General features: G+C 41.6%; 1 long non-coding RNA gene across 2 annotated transcripts in view; it reads right to left on the bottom strand.

Annotated features, from left to right (window-relative positions):
• Positions 1-545: 545 nt before the first annotated feature.
• Positions 546-17,952, bottom strand: part of LOC132243603 (uncharacterized) — a 38,448-nt gene continuing 21,041 nt past the window's right edge. For both annotated transcript variants that reach the window (XR_009455283.1, XR_009455284.1), the window contains exons 2-3: positions 7,935-8,038; positions 546-958 (exon numbers count right to left, since the gene is read on the bottom strand). This is a non-coding gene — a long non-coding RNA (uncharacterized LOC132243603). The remainder of the gene's footprint in view (positions 959-7,934; positions 8,039-17,952) is intronic.

The following is a 17,952-nucleotide window of genomic DNA, read 5'->3' as shown; positions in this document are numbered from 1 at the left end:
GCATTTTAAATATTCCTTTATTAGTCTGAATTTAATGATTTCCAGATATCAGATGAATAGTGAGGAAAGCAACACTATTACTACACTTAGTGTCATGTTCTTTTCTTATATTTGAGCAAAGACTTGATTTACAACGAATCCAAGATGTATAGATAGCCAATCTCAGCTTCAAGCACATAAAATGAAGCGAGTATTACAGGATTAAACAACAATAAGAATAAATCAGCCACAAATCGAATGCTCTCTACACTGTTGTAGACTATTGAAGGCAATTTCCTGTTTATTATAAACCATGCCATGATTTAAGTGTGCATTATGTCTTGCAACAATTTGACAAAATCATTTTAAAACACATTTTGAATCGTCTCTAGCAAATGAATCTGACAAGCATTGAAGCAAGAATGATCTTGGTACTGTTTCAACTCATTTGCTGAGCTGCATAACTAGCAAAAAAGACAAAGACACTGAAATTTCTTTTTTTAAACAATTGAGTTGTCTTATCAAAGACGACTCGTAGTGTTTAATAAGATATCATATAGTCCAGGAAAAAAAACAAAAACAAAAAACCTCCCCCAAGTTTACATTTAAATTTTGCTAAGGTTTGCTATTTTTTAAGTAATGAATTGAAATCAAAACAAAAACAAAAAAATAACCCCCCCCCCCCACACACACACAGCATGCATTTAAGTTTATGGGATTTAATGCAGGAAAAAAATATAGAAAAAAAAAATCAGACTGGAAAGGATCTCAGTACTTCATATAAACAGAGATGTCCTGACTTGAATTAAACCTATCTCAAATAATTGTTGTTTAAGTGAAGAATATACAGACTTCTGATGAAAGAGACTCCACAACTTTTCTAGACAATCTGTTTCAGTGTTTAACTGCCCTCATAGTTAGAATATTCTTCGTAATATCTCATCCAAATTGGGAGATTTAATCACATTATTTGTTTTGCCTGCAATAGACATATAGAGAACAATGGATTACCATCTTTTTAATATCACCATTTTTGTTGTTAAAGACCTTTTACTGAATTCTCCCCTTTCCCCCTATCTTCTGTTCTCTAAACTAGACCATGCCAGCTCTTCCAACCTTTCAGGCCAAGAGTTAAGAAAATTCAAAACAGTAAGAAAATCCATAGTTACATTAGGGAAGATTTAGTTATAAAGGCCATAAACCACTTTTGTCATCCAACAGCTTGTGAAGATTAAAAAGAAACTTTTATTGGCAAGTTATTAAATAATATGCCATTATTAGTTTTCTCTCTCCTTTCTTTATTATACCTGGCATTAGTCACTCTCAGAGAGAAGATACATCATTAGAGAAACTTTTGTTCTAATCTACAACTATTTTGTATTCCTAAAGTCCCTCCTAGCAGAACTGTATAAAAGAGATAGAGCAATAAAACCCATAAAAGGATACTAGAAACAAGCTTCCCTGTTGATTTTGAATAATATTGTTAATGGTTTAATAACATAATATTGATATTGATAATGGTTTGCATAAGAATTGGGCTTCAATTATATTGTCCTACCATCCTGAAAAAGTCAGCAAGAAATTCATTTGGACATCACCATCCTGAGGACTATCAAAATAATATTGCTGGAAGTGACAGATAGGGAAACTCATACTGCATTATTTCAGGATTAGATAATAACCCTTTCACTAAAACAAGAGGAAAACCATTTTAGAAGTTTTAGGGATAGATGAACCGAGATGACAGCCATATCTTGTGACAGAATTTTATGCAGAACTCCCAGGGATGCCAACAGGTGACTTTTAAAGGGCAAGATGGCAGGCAAGGGACAAACCCAAAATTCTCAGAGGGCCTTGCAAGTTGGAATAGCTTAATTTTTTAACTCAACTTGAGGCATTTACAAATTAAATAGCTAAACCATTAATAACTTTAAGATAATTGCAACTACATTTTCTACAAACTGAAATGTAATATTTTCTTGCATATAACATGCCCCAAAATAAGAAACGCACCTCATCTTGGGGGTAAAGCAGAATGAAGTGAGGTGGGGAAAAAAGATTTTTCCAGTCATGGATGAATTCTGATTGCAGGGGATTCTGACAGCATGGCCAAATCCTGATTAAGCACTTGTTCGAACAAAAGCTAGTATTAACCCTCTCAGAGCCACTGCTGAATTGGCAGCAGCTGCTGACTGCTCAGCCAAAAGCTACTACCAATTCTGCTGTGCTCCGAGGCTAGCAGGGACCATTTTACAGCATCTCCATGCTTCCATTCTCCCATCCCAGCATAGAAAATAAGCTTCCCCACTTAAAATTTGCACCCCAATTTTGGAGTGCTGATTTTTGGGAAAAAAACTGTGTGGTTTGCAAATAAATATGTTATAGCTGATCTGCTACCCTAAGGATGTAGGGACTTTGCAGGGAGGGCAGAAGTGGGGGGGAGCCCACACACAATGCAGTGGAGGAGTATGCCTGGGCTCACAGGTGCACAGCTGTGCTGATAAGGCCTGTGGGGTGTTCAGATCCCAGCCACTTACAAGTTGGACACCTCTGTGCTAGGCTAATTGGGTTCAGTACTTGGATGGGAGTCTCTATCAATGCAGAAGTGAAACGTCATTAGCAACAGATGGCATACTTCCTAGGGCTGTGCGAAGCTTTGGTCCCCAATTCGATTTGGTGGAGATCTGGCCCGATTTGGTGGCTGAATCTCTGAATCTGAACTGAAATCAGGAGACCCTTTAAATCTCTCCGAATCAAATCAGAGAGAGATTCTGAAAGATTTGCAGATTTGGACACAGACACAACTTTAAATGTTTTTTCTACATACCTCTAGGTAGCAGGCGGCTCGTGAATGCTGTGATGCTGGGGTACATGGAGTGTCCCATAGGAGTGTGGGAGGCTCCCCAGCACACTCCTGCATCTGGGGTGGGCACCCGGGGTCCCCCCCACAGCTGATTGCTGAGCCCGGGCAGCATGGGCGGGCCCCCCCAGCGCACTCCCTAGTGGACCCAGAAGTGGACCAGAAGCATTTAAAACATTTAAAGCTGTGTCTATGGCTAAGTCACTGGTTCTCTAAATCAGCATTAAATCTTCAAATTCGGATTCAGACAAATCTAATCAGGCACAGTGATCTGAATCAACTAATAGAATCACTGTCCCTGTTTCAGGCTGAATCCGAATCAAATAAGGCCCACTTTGCACACCCCTAATGCTTCCTTTCTGTCAGGAACTGGTACCTCAGCTCCTCACTGGCAAGTACTTAGTTTTTACATCCTAAAGTATTGTTATCTGGAAGATAACAACAAACTCATGGTCTTCAAAAATATATCCTACCACCCAAACTCCACCTGTAATGGCAAAAGTACTCTTTCCTTCATGCATTTGATCTGTTGATATTGTTAAAACATTCTATATAATATCATATATGCATTTAAAGATTTGTCAGTGTAGGTGCCACACACAAGAATGATAAGCTCCAATATATATTTTAGCAGAACTGTCTCCCTTGTTCTGAGTTCTGTGGAAATTGAGTTTTCTAGACTGTTTCCTTGTGAAAGGGAAACAGAGCATCCTGCCCTCAATTTTTAAGGAAATATTTTTGCTAACTAAAATCCTGTAGAGTGTTACACTGTCAAGAATGCTCCGTCTCAAGCTGTGGCAAGCTTTATTTTAGGTGAGGCTGACAATTTTAGTAACTGCTTCCACACATCATCCCCCGTCCCCCGAAAGTCAATTATTTATTTATTTATTTATTTAACTAGGACCTTGAAGCATGCCCAATATTATCTGGAGAGTCCATTATGTTTACAAAGCAGCGGTGAGATGTGCTCCTCCTCTTCTCAAGAGAAGAGCTTTGGGTTTTGAATGAGCTGCTGCTTTTGTATGCTATCCATTGTCAGCCTCCACCTTCACTGTTATTTACCACATTTCACCCTAAATGTTCATTACTTTGATTAAAGGCAAAGTATGCGTGGTATATACCATCCGTTCACAAAGTTTATAAAGCACCAGGGGATGCATTTGGATGAAAACCATCACAGAAATGCAAGATAATCAGACACAAACAGCCCCTAATGCCAAAGAGAGATAAAACACTCATTTAAAAATTAGAAATGAAGACTGAACATAGCAAAATAAATAAATCAATCAATCAAGAAGTTGCATTATTGTGAGGTAGAGCTGCAAAAGTTCTTGGTAAATAAAATGAATCAAAGTTTCTAAAGAGGTGGCAACACAAACTACCTACTGTGAAGCACATAGCAAATATAGACGTTATATATGGAAAATGCAAATAGTGGAAGAATAAGAAATTCAGATGCCATATACCAAATTTAAGGAACATGAAATGAGAGAGAGAGAGAATCCAGTACAGAAAACTCTTAAGACAACAAAAAGGTTTAAAAAATTGCAGCAGCAACCAACAGCTGACAAAGAGAGAACCAAAGGTGACAAAGTAAAGCAGTCCTGTGGAAATGCTGTATTATTAAGTGATGAAGAATATATTACACAAGTAAGGATTCATAGGATTCATAGATGTTAGGGTCGGAAGGGACCTCAATAGATCATCAAGTCCGACCCCCTGCATAAGCAGGAAAGAGTGCTGGGTCTAAATGACCCCAGCTAGATACTCGTCTAACCTCCTCTTGAAGACCCCCAGGGTAGGGGAGAGCACCACCTCCCTTGGGAGCCCGTTCCAGACCTTGGCCACTCGAACTGTGAAGAAGTTCTTCCTAATGTCCAGTCTAAATCTGCTCTCTGCTAGCTTGTGGCCATTGTTTCTTGTAACCCCTGGGGGCGCCTTGGTGAATAAATCCTCACCAATTCCCTTCTGTGCCCCCGTGATGAACTTATAGGCAGCCACAAGGTCGCCTCTCAACCTTCTCTTGCAGAGGCTGGAAAGGTCCAGTTTCTCTAGTCTCTCCTCGTAGGGCTTGGTCTGCAGGCCCTTGACCATACGAGTTGCCCTTTGCTGTACCCTCTCCAGGTTATCCGCATCCTTCTTGAAGTGTGGCGCCCAGAATTGCACGCAGTACTCCAACTGCGGTCTGACCAACGCCTGCTAGAGGGGAAGTATCACCTCCCTGGACCTATTTGTCATGCATCTGCTGATGCACGATAAAGTGCCATTGGCTTTTCTGATGGCTTCGTCACACTGCCGGCTCATGTTCATCTTGGAGTCCACTAGGACTCCAAGATCCCTTTCCACCTCTGTGCCACCCAGCAGGTCATTCCCTAGGCTGTAGGTGTGCTGGACATTTTTCCTCCCTAGGTGCAGCACTTTGCATTTCTCCTTGTTGAACTGCATCCTGTTGTTTTCTGCCCACTTGTCCAGCCTATCCAGGTCTGCCTGCAGCTGTTCCCTGCCCTCCGGTGTGTCCACATCTCCCCATAGCTTTGTGTCATCTGCAAACTTGGACAGAGTACATTTCACTCCCATGTCCAAGTCGCTGATGAAGACAGGGAATAGGAGAAGCTGGATATGATACAAGTTGTAGCAGGCCACAAGTAGCTATATCTCTAAACAAATCTCTAAATGAGAATTTTTCTACGTTCAGATCTCTTCTAATTTATTATATGGGCATTTCAGCTACTACAAGCTGAAAATGATTTAATGAAGTGTATCCATAGTATAGACCGACAGAAGCTGTTAAAATAGTAATGTTAAAAAGAACAAAGCTAATGAAAAACTCTCTTTTAACTGAAATTTGGAAGTTTGTGGGGGGGGGTTATTTATAGTGGGGTGATGTAACAAGTGTGTTGCTATACTCCCACCTAGTGGTGAGGGCGTTTTGAATAAAGATGGCTGACTAAGCAAGTGTCTGTGATTGCTCATAAATAGTCTTTTTGGTAAAAAAAGAACATTCATTCAACGTGGAACATGGCATCTAAAGAATTAAACAGTTTAACCTTGTCAGTTCAGTGATCTTGATCTAACTCTACAGGAAGGGCCGCTACTAAAAATACATTTCCTCTCTTGCAGTTGGGTAAATAGCTGCTCTGCATATTATAATGACACACTTTACCATTTGTAAATATGTTGATGATACTCTAGACTGCCATGCTAGAGACAGGCAACTTCCAGTACTGTTGTTTGCTCCTTTCAACATTGGCAGAACCCACGCATGAGAAAGTACTTTTTGGTGCTTAATAGCAAATGTTGCTGAACACCTAAGGAGCAAGAAGGAACCCTGTATAGTTTGAAAGAGAAGGGCCTCTGTTAAATCCAAAGACTAGGAGAGGGAAAGAAAAGGGAGAAGAGGGCTGGCTATAAGCACTATGTTCATTAAATCCCTAGCTGAACCTACTAGAGATGGCTCATTTGCAATGCATGCAAACTAAACTGCTGAGTGCAGTTTGTAATCCCCTGGGGAAAAGAAAAAACTGAAATACTCATACAGCCATAGCATAAAGCACAGACAGCAAATGTGTGCACATTTGCATCTCAAGGTCCCAGATGCAGAAGGGAACCCCGAGGAATGAAGACATTATCTCAGCATGAATCCCTGTGGATAAAGTATCAACTCCTATCTTGTAAGGAGACAAACCTGTGTGCAAATGGTAAAAATCCATTCTTAAAGAATCACTTTTGGATAATACACTTAAGGGAGACGTGAAGCAGTGCTGGAGTTGCCGTGTAAATGCACAGAACAAAGGAAACGTTAAATTATTGCTGTGGTAGTGACTTAATGCCAGCTCTGCTAAACTTACAATGGTTTCAGGTGCCAAAGCAGGTGAAATACAGCAACACTGAAACATTCTGTCTACAAAGCAGACAATAATACATGTATAGGCACATATATAGGCACCCCAAAATCTGCAGCCATAGTTACTTTGGAGGACAGGATGAAGCATGCATGTTTTCTTTGCATGAAGTGCAGATCTGCTCTGGAAATCACGTATCAGTAGTAGGGATTCTTAATCTGTAAACCGCTCAACAGTCATAAAAGGCACGTATAGCAATCTACTTACCTATGAGACTGCAGAGGCATGAAATACACTTTAAACTCATTCTTTAGCTGCAATCAACATCTACCATGTAGGATAAAGAGGGAAGGACCATTTAACTCTCCTTAGCTGGCTTGAGGACAGTTTTGGTGTCTGCTCAAACTGTATACAACTTCAAGGGCACAATTCATTGCCACCTGCTGGTAGGGGATTGACAGAGTATATCATGGTCTGCCCTGTCACAGCTGCCTTGGCATGCCTTTCATGCCAAAAACTGCTGGGAGATGGCTCTGCATCAGTGAGGATCTTCTCCAGTGGTGGAGTTTCATCTTCTACTGGCCCCATTACACTACAGAAGCAAGAAAAATAACTGGACCAGAGCCAGCTGGCTTAATCCCACAGCCTGGTCCCCTCCTCAGATTTTTACTGAGCATATATTCCTTGCGCAAAGTGCGATTTACAAATTTAAAATTTCATATATGCATTCAACCATGGTCTGTTATTCTCTCCTCTCATTCTCCTCCCCTTCCTTCTTCCACTGCCCTTAGGCAGAGGAACATTCAGAAAACATGCCTTAATTTGATTGGTCCTGGACTCTTGAAACTACCCTGTGTTGATTCAAGGAAGAAATCCAATATTTTCATTCTTCTTTTGCTGCCTCTACCTAAGCATCTTACAAAGAGGCCTCGTGAAAACTCCAGGTCTTATTTTCCTGTTTAGAGTCCATAGAAACTTATTACAATAACCTTGATTAAAGTGCCAGCTAGGAGAGTAATTGCAGGGTTTTTAATTTTATTGTATCAGTTTGCTGGTGTAATGGATGCAGCAACAGAGTTACAGAACTTTTAATTCAATTTTTAAAAGATTCTATTTAAAAAAGGAAAACCATCTACTATTGCCAACCTCCCCTCCCACCCTCACACCCACCCACACATACAAAATGGAGAACAACCCTGCTTGTTGATGAGACAGACCCCCAATAAAAGTAGTGATTGATGCATCTTACTTACCACAGCTCTTGGAAAAGTACTCTACTGACTCCACTGTGTATCGTTAAGCAGAACTCTTCTGAACAACTTTTTATTGGCATTCCATCCATAAGGACCCAAAATGCCTGAAATAAGAAGTTGTTTTAGCATGGAGTTAAAGCAAAAAGGATGACAACAATTTTACAGTTAATAAGGTTTATTCATTCCATCTGTAACATCCTAGCTTAATGAAGTAACAGTAATACTATCTCCACCAGGATTTTTAGCTTTGTATTTGCTGCTTGAATTACTGTACATTTCACAGAAGACGTGATGGGGAGGATGCATGGGGAATATCATAGGGCCTCGGGATGCCATTTTTTGTTCTACTAATGAGGAGATCTAATCATGCTTGGAGTATCTGTCTGATAAGTAGAATAAACCTAACTATCCTTAAGCAAAGTGTAAGCATTTCCTCCAGAAAATTTACAGCTTATGAACATTTAGGTCTGAGCAAAGCAAGTCTATGCCTTTCTCTTCCCGGTTGGATAAGATCGAGTGGACAAAAGAGGCAGGGGCGTAGCTCTCTATGTCAAGGAAAGATGCATGTCCCTGCAAGCTGAAACTGGCGCGCAGGGTAGACGACTGGAGACCCTCTGGGTGAAAATCCGTGGGGAACACGGCACAGGGGACACAATGGTGGGAGTCTATTACAAACCTCCTACCCAGGATTAAGAGCTTGATCAGGAGTTCGCCAGGAAATTGGCCAAGGCTGCACGGTCCCGGTCCACGGTTGTCATGGGAGACATCAACTACCCAGACATCTCATGGGAAGAGCACTCAGCCAAATCCGAATGGTCACAAAGTTCTCTCACGTGTGTGGATGACCTCTCCCTCTGACGCAAGAAGTCTACGGGCCGACGAAAAGTAAAGCACCGCTCAACCTGGTACTGGCAATGGGGGATGACTTTATCAGCGATTCTCCCCTAATGATAGAAGGGAAGCTGGGTAACAGTGACCATGAGCTGATCACCTTCACCATCTGCCATAAAGCCGACAAGTCAGTCAGCAATACAGAAGTCCTCGACTTCAGGAAACCTGCAGCATGCTTATAGGCTCAGCAGTGCTACACCGGCTAGCACTTCGGATGAAAGGGACTTGGGGGCCATGATTGACCACAAGATGAACATGAGCCTTCAATGTGATGTTGCAGCTAGTAAAGCAAGCAAAACGCTGGCTTGCATCCATAGATGCTTCTTAAGCAAATCCCAGGACATCATTCTCCCATTATATTGGCTTTGGTGAGGCCGCAGCTGGAGTACTTCATCCAGTTTTGGGCTCCACAATTCAAAAGGGACGTGGAGAAGCTTGAGAGAGTCTAGAGGAGAGCCATGCGCATGATCAGAGGTCAGGAAAACAGACCTTGCGATGAGAGACTGGGAGCCATGGGACTCTTCAGCCTGGAAAAGCGTAGACTCAGGGGTGATCTGATGGCCACCTATAAGTTTATCAGGGGTGCTCATCAGGATCTGGGGAAACGTCTGTTCACCAGAGCGCCCTGAGGGATGACAAGATTGAACAGTCACAAACTCCATGATCATTTTAGGCTGGACATAAGGAAGAACTTCTTTACTGTCCAAGCCCCCAAAGTTTGGAATAGACTGCTGCCGGGGGTGGTTCAAGCACCTACCTAGACATCCAAATATCTCTTGAAGGCATTCAATCTTGCTGGGATTCTGTGACCCCTGCTGACTTCCTGCCCCTGGGGCAGGGGGCTGGACTTGATGATCTTCTGAGGTCCCTTCCAGCCCTAATGTCTATGAATCTAAGGGGTGGGGGGCTATCAAATCAAGGAAGGCCTATTTAGAGTCCAGGAAGTAGCCAATCCTCAGAGTCAGTTTGTAATTCAGGGAAGGTAAAAGAAAACTAAAGAAAATGTATACCATGATGCTGAAATTATGTTTTTGAAGGATTCCATTACCTCTCTCATGATGAAAAGCACCCCATTTTTTATGAATATCCCCACTAAATTCTATTAGGGCAATTCACCCAAGTAAGGTATAAGTAACTGTGTACCTCAGTGATAGCAGAATAAAATAATAACCTGATATGTATGTGGGGCAGAACAGTTTGCTGATTAGGAAGGACTTTTCTGCCAAACACAAAACCAAAAACAAACCAAACAAACAAAAAAGCCTGTCCATGGGGTACCGTCACAACCCCAAGTTATTCCCTGCTGCCTGTCTAAATGAACAGGCCACGGTTGGACCTGGGATAACTCCCTATCCCTGGGAGACTCAGCTCTACTACCCTTAAACCAGACCTCATCGCTGCAGCAAAGGGATCTCTGCCAGCTCCAGGTCATTTCCCTTTGGGCTGTAAAAGAAAGGTTAGGTCCCCTTTTCCATAGATGGGCTACCCTGGAATACCACCCACCTAGAAAATCACTCTTTCCACAGGCAACCAGTAAAGGGACAACATAACAAAATGATTATATAGGAAAAAAAGAACTATACAAGATAAACTTCCCATAAGTTTGAAAACATGAAAAAAAAAAAAGGGGGGGGGGGGGGAGTACATTTTCTTACCTTTTCATCTGATTACTATCTAGTCCTTGAGAGATTTGCCAGTATTTTCCAGAGATCAGCCTTCCTGCTGATCCTGCCAGCCCTAATTGTTAGGCACCTGTACTCCTCCAAACCAGAGAAAATCCCCAAACCCTGGCCAACTCCTAGATAACCCTTAGAAATGCAAGCCAGTCCCCTCCCCACTCTGCCAATTAACAATGCCTTAATTGCTCATGTGTCTCAGAATCTTCTAGAAAATTCTTTCCTGCCAGCAGGGACAACTGGCATTCCTCAAAGTTAGTGGGCCATTTCCCCCCAGATGCCTTTGCTTTTGTCTAGTTGTTCCCCCCACCCCCATATTACAAATCAGATACCAACTTAGGTGCCCATCCCACCAGGGGTTCCTTCCATCTGCAATTGGGATCGGCAATCATCCTCATCCCAGAACACAATGGCAAGATATACTAATTAGTTTTGTCTACTCTTTTCTGTAAGTATGCATACCTCATTTCCTTCGTCTAAACCATGTTCAACATCATAAATATATACACAGACAGTGGAACATGATCTTCACAAAGATAAAGGTGACACAAATGGATACATCATAACACAGGCTTTTCAACAAGACCACACACACGTCCTATCAGTACAACAAACAAAAAAGTCTGTGAGATACCCCACAACCCCCTCCCCTACCCTCCTACCCCCAAGATTTGGTGGGGTTTGTGACATTTCTCTTTTAAAGCCTCAGCTAGTAATGGAAGAACAGCAAATGCCACTGCATTTATATATGGAGAGTATTTATTCATCACTGCCAGTGCCACGGGCCGTAACTCATAAAGCAACGTATACCAAACTCACACAAAGTTGCGCTTTCTGCCCATCTTTGACATTCAAGGTGTTACTTTTTATGACCCCTGGGTCTGATCTGGTGATGAGCTAAGCAATTACTAAACCCAAGTGGAGCTCAGCATTGGGAGCAAAAAGCAGCTTTACTCCTCTGCATAATTGGCCTTGGTAGCTAAAGTAATTTTAAAGCACAGAGCAAGATCTTTTACTCCCCTTTTATCCATGATATATAATAGGGGTCTAAAGTATAAGTATATAAAATCCTGCCAGAAAGGGCAGCGTCTGCTGGAAACACTGTGGAGTTTACAGCTGTCCTCAAGCTGAGAGAGAAAAAGGATTATTTTAAGGAACAATATTGAAAACTATAGAAATCCTAGGTGTGCGGGTAGCAGAGTCCCCTCCATAACATGGAATTCCCTCTCCAATTTTCCTGAGGGTCTATGCTCCAGCAAGCTCTTTTCTCCAAGGACAGAGCAGCACCCCTTCTGAAAAGTGCTACAGTATTGTGAAATGGTAATTCTGGGCAGCTTTCGCAGCTCTTACCCTGTGGGTTGTCCGCACGTTAACACCATAAAGTTATTTAAAGCACTCATCATGCAGCTCAAAGTTATGCTACTCCAGGGTAGGACTGTCTCCGATCTGCACTACCAGGTCCTGTTCCATTAACGTACGGCCACTCCCACAGACGTGCTGCTCAAACTGAAGGTCTGACCACTCCAAACTCCAAGTTAGCCCTAAGCCAGTTAGTTTTTGTGCGGCTCATGGTGTGAGCTGCAACAAGGCCCCTGGAAGGCACTGAGAAGTTACAGCTGCTTGCTACAGCTGTAACACGTGGACTTCCCTTAGACATTTGCCACATAAAGACACTTTCAGCCACTATGAACATTTTATCAGCTTAAGGTCAAATCTGAAGAAGTGATGAGAATTGTCAAATCCCAATGATTTCAAAAGGATTTGGGGGTCCTCAGCAGCTCTCAGGATATGGTCGTGGGAACCGTTTACTTCACTCCCAGTATATTTTAATCATTTTCTCAGTATGTGGAAACCAATCATTTAAGAAGACACTTTGCATTTCATAGAGGCAAACCTTTGAACAGCAATTTGTTTGTTGGCATGCTCCGATTAGGCTCAGGTGAATGACAGGAGCTAACAGTGCGTGTGGGGCACAACGGGGCTTGGACACTGCATTGTCATCACAAGTGGTGTAACAGGCCTTCAGCACTGTGCTCTTCCTGGGAACCATGAGAAGGGATTCTCGAGCGTCAGACTGTGCATTTAGAGCCCAATTGTTCCTTCTAGGCACGGCCTAACAGACAGGGTAGAGCTGCACCATGTCTGGGGGTGTGCTAGGAGGCATTGAGCCTCAGAGAAAGTGAATGCCTCAGAGCTCATGAATACACGTAGGCTGCATGCTTGCTGCCCAATACTCTTCTCCGCTCTGCTGGCCAGCACAGAGGTATTTGGCTCTGTTTCTTTGCTTATAATTGTGCCCCTGCACCATTAATAATTTTTACAGGTTTTTGCTTTGCTCCTTTCCTTCTGTCAGTATATTTCATATTTCAAGACATGTTTCACAGAAGAATACAGGTTTCCCTTGCTTTATGCTACACGTGTTCCTGGAAAATGGCGCGTAGCTTGAATTCATATAAAGGGAACCCACTTTACAATGTAACCAATAGGGATATGTTCCAAGACCTCGACTGTACTGACCCCCAGACCCGTTTCTACAAGACACTTTTGGTACTTACCAACAGCAGGCAGTACATACAAGCACAGGCCACTATCATAATGGGGATGGCAACTACTGAAACATGTATTGCAAACAAATGAGGAGCACAGATCCACACAGGAGACAATATTTTGGTGCGCGTCACTCCCACAGTACACCTCACAAAGCAGCTGACCACCACACTGATTGCATAGGAGTGAATTTATCTCACACACAACAAATTTGTGGTATAAAAAGGTTCATTGCATAAGAGCAAATTCACACATACAGAACCTGCATAAAGTGATGGAAACCTGTAGTGCATTACTCTGAATGAAGCTTTAACCAGGAACATAAGGATCTCTCCTCTTCTCCAACAGCTTTACATTCAGCCTAGAACAACACTGGCCCTTTTCTGATTTTGTGCATTTTTGGCACAGTGGCAGATTCATTTAACATTTGCTGCCCACTGTCATTTTCATTCATCTTGCAGCTTTACTGACTGCTTTCCAAGATCCTGCTTATATTTCGATAGATTTATCTCCCAACTACATTTGTCCAATACGGAGCTTGCGTTTCTTTTTTGCCTATACCTCATACCTCTCTGCCTCTTTGTGTGTAGTTTCTCCATTCCCTCTGATAGTCTCAACTCCCTTCTATTAATAGACAACAAATTTCATGTAAGGTCTGAACATCAGCACTTAATGAAGATGCTAGACTCAGGTTTCACAAACACTTGCATAAGGGCCTACATAAATCGCGGCAAGACAAAAAGTGTTTTTCACAGTGCGCGGAGCCCATTTTGCAGGCATTTTGCAGTGGCGCTGCCTCTCAGCACTGACTGGCAGAGAGGCCCCAGGAGGGATGAGAGGGAGGCCACTATCTTGACTGCTGGCTGCCCTTTGTGCTGCCCCACCCCTCAGTGCCGACTGGTGGAGGCCCTGGCAGAGGGAGGAGGGATGAGGAGGCAGCCTCCATCAAGTCTGCTGTCCTTTGTGCCTCCCTGCCAGCTGGTGCTTTCCCTTCCCACCAGTGATGACCGCTGACTCCTACTGGGGAGCCAGCATTTTATTTTTATTAAGTATTTTTCATGGACAATCCTGGTTTTTGAGGTTTCCTGTGAAACCACGAATTTAGTAGGTCCCTACTCAGGCATGTGCTCCCCTTTAAGCATGTGGGTAGTTTAGCTGCTGTCAGTGGAAATATTCATGTGCTTTAAGTGAAGCAGCATATAGACTATCACTGGACCTACCACTTTGCATTTTACTGAACATCTTCCTCAAACTCAGTACTTTGTCTTCCATTATTGCCTTGTTTATGGAAACTGAGATGGTTTCAAACTCCAGGAGTGTTCCTAACAAACTCATTTAATTTTTCAGGAAGATTTTCATATCAACTAGTTTACTAAAATCCAAATATTTCCTTTACCCCCTAGTTTAATAGTTCTTTACAGAAGAAGCAATTCCCACTTGCTGTATCATCATCAGGCAAATATTTATGGTGGCTAATGCAAATAAATTAAAAAAAATATTTTTTATCCCTTCACTTGCATGTAAATTGTCTGTTAAAAGTCCAACCTTTCCCCAAAAGCATTATGTATTTGGTAAACATTAGTTGATGTTGCTCCCTCTTTTTTGCAAAAAGGGGCATGTGTGTTAAGCAATAAAAATGCAAGTGATTGTTCCTTCTGCTTGCTATTCATTGCTAGAATACTGAAGAGTCTTTATGAATAATATGAATTGATGTTCTTGTCAGTAGCAACAATATTTATGGAATATACTGTTACATTATAAAGGAAATTGCAAGTAAAGCTGCAATTGTACTAAAAGATGTAGAAACAAGCAGACTCTCTCACCTTAGTAAAATCTGCTCAGCTTTTGTTGAAATTTGCTTTGCTTAGTATTCATAAACCTTTTGTATCAGATGTTCACTATTTAAAATTGCTTATTATCTACCCAAGTGGGTTTTTGCAGACTTTTGCAATATCAGGAGGAAACAAACACATTCATTACAAAGCATCACAAAACCTTGACATGTTTTATAGACATCAGAAAGTTTCCACTGCTCCAGTGAATGGGGAGGATGCAAGGAACAGAGAAGAGGATAACCTGCTTCTGTTGGGAGTCTGTCAATAGATTTTTTACATAACTATGGTGCTCAGTTTAATAGACAAGTACCACCATCATGAGGAGTGACAGACCAGGTGACTACAGAAGAGTCGGCACAATTCCTATTGATTTCAATAAGCACTGGGCAACAGACCCAGCCCAGCATCATTGCAATAGATCCAGCCCATTTCTCATGGTGGTAGCAATATTGTGCTTTATGCTTTCTAGTATTTAAAATCACCTTCTTCAGGGTGATTTCTGCATTCATGAAAAAGACAAGAGTAGTTGTTCAATATAGTGCTCTTATAGAAGAGATATAAAAAAAATTAGTAGTATGATCATTTATTTGAATTAAAAATCAGCACACTCTCAGGCCCAGGTTCTATGTGTCCATGCCATCAGTTAAAATAAATTTTAACTGTATTTTAGATTCCAAAGAACATTCCCTTGCCTCCATGCAAACACAACACAAAACATTGTTCCTAGCCCTCTCTGCCCTCCTCCCTGGGAATGCAATAGGTCTAGAAGTTCAACACATTGAAACTATATTGGACCCAGGGGTTGGGCAAGTGAACATTACAGTTGAAAGGTCCTTATGGAAATGTATTTTGCTAGATATACTCTCTTTCTATGCCAAGGAAAGAACAGCTCCTGCAGAAAAGTGTAGCTATCCCATCAAAGTTAGACCGTAAACATCCTGAGATCTTTTCACAGAATTTTTGCAGAGACAATCGAGTATAAAGTTAATTAATCAGTTAGAACAAAAGAACTCATGTATTGAATCAGCTACTAAAATATATTTTCATGTACCAAAAGCAGAATAATACACCTTAAGTCAACACTGTGGGGTGTGCCCCCTCAGGGGAGAGGATGTTGGGGGGCACAAAAGGTTTCTACAGGGGCTGCAAAAGCAGGCTGGTGGTGGAAAAGGGAATAATAGATGGCAAACAGCAGCAGAGAAGGAAGCAGGCGCCAGAATCACTGACTTCACACATGTGGGGTATAGCCCTCAAAAGGTTTGGAAGCTATTAGGCAAAAGAATGAATCAGCTACCTGAAAACACATCTAGAGCACCCAAACTCTTTTGCTTTTTCATTTTGGTTTGGTTTACCAAACATATTTCAGCAAGCAAAGCTCTCAAAGGGAATTACTATGTATAAAGAGGTTATGTTGTAAGGAGTTCTGGCTCTGTGAGGATAAAGGCCATACCTGGAAGATGGATAGGTTATGAATTTAATAGGTTACTCTTTCATGGGGGCGTACAGAGCAACCAAACATGCAAAAGAAAAGAAGAAATGCATAGTGGAAAATACTTTTCTTTCACAGGGGCATAGTATTAATCATATAGCTCTGGGGAATTCTGTTTTTAGTCAGCACTATTAGTGACAGAGAAAGGAAACAATAATGTAAATGCATTTCAGCTGTCTTCAGCATCTAACAGTTCTCCTTTTTTCTAAATTCAACATCCCTCATTTCTTTCCTAAGCGCGAGAAAGAAGTGGTTTGTGAAAAACAAGGAATACTAAAGAAAACAAAATGAAGTAAGAACATGGGCCAGAGTAAGCTGAGCATGAGGCAGGCTGTGCTTCTGGAGACCTTCAGGGATTATAATGGAAAACCAAAGCTTTGACACTTCACTTCTTTATTATGACACAACTACAGTACAATGCCATTAGTGTGACTAAGCCTCTAGAGAAATATATTTCCAAAATGAAAAGGAAACTTCATAGGTATTCACCAGATCCAAGTACTGTGAGAAAAGCAGCCAGTATTTTGAGTTCCTGCAAGATGGTACAGCTGCAAAGCAAGCATTATTCTTAACACACAGTTTCCACCCCCACCCCCAGCAAGCCCTAACTGGTTTTCAGTGGACTGAATCTCCAGGACAGTTTAACTTACCGACTCATGGAAAATAGTCTCGACTCCTGCACTGAGGAAGGACTGAAAATACTTTCAGAAAAAGACAGAATAAAAGTATTCTTTCCACAGCAGAATAAAAGAGAACACAGCTTTCTACTTGAATGGCAAAAGGATGGGGAAAGTAGCAGAATGCCATGTGCCTTCAACTCAGTGTTGGAGCAAATAAAAGTGATGGAATAAAAGTCACCTTGAAGAGAATATCAAGAGACCAAATTTTGTAAAAGAAAACTGAAATGGAGGACCAAAGTGGACCTAACCATTAAGGACGTTTGAAATGTTGACCAGAGGTGAAAGGTTCAGACTCATTTGTTTGATTTAAAATGCAGTTCTACTCTCATAAAGATCTCGGTGGGGTTCCGTGTCAATTCTCTCGAGGCTTCCTTAGTAAATTTGTTCAGCGTACAAATTAAAAAAAAATTTCACTCTAGCCATAAGCCTTGAAAATCTACCCACAGATCTAAGAGTCAAGCTGAATTTTTTCTTCCTGCTCATCAGCACTACAAATTATTCTGCAGACCCAATTAGGCCCTCAGTTATACCCAGACAAGCAGAAGGTGACATGCTTTCAGTGACACTAGTGTAATCTCATTACCTTAGATGTAGCTGACAAAATTTAGTAAACACGTCTCACGCATAAAGCTCTTAAACTATACCGTAAACTAACAACTTTCTCCTTTTTACGGTACATATAGCCATCTTCCCCTGGTTTGCTACTCTGACACATTGTGGTTTTATATGCAAAAAAATGCAGCTGACTTTCCTGAAACTCACTCAATCCTCAGTCAGACATCAATACAGTGTCACATTTACTGCAGAGTTACTTTCCAGCACTTCCCATTTGGCAGGGATCAAAAATTGGACTGGGTCCAACTGCAGCTCTTGCAAAAGAGAACACTATTGTTAATTTGG

The sequence above is a fragment of the Alligator mississippiensis genome, chromosome 10 (assembly GCF_030867095.1).
Source record: "Alligator mississippiensis isolate rAllMis1 chromosome 10, rAllMis1, whole genome shotgun sequence".
Classification (NCBI taxonomy): Eukaryota; Metazoa; Chordata; order Crocodylia; family Alligatoridae; genus Alligator; species Alligator mississippiensis.
The sequence above is the reverse complement of the archived record's forward strand: the minus strand, read 5'-3'. Positions and strand labels throughout refer to the sequence as shown.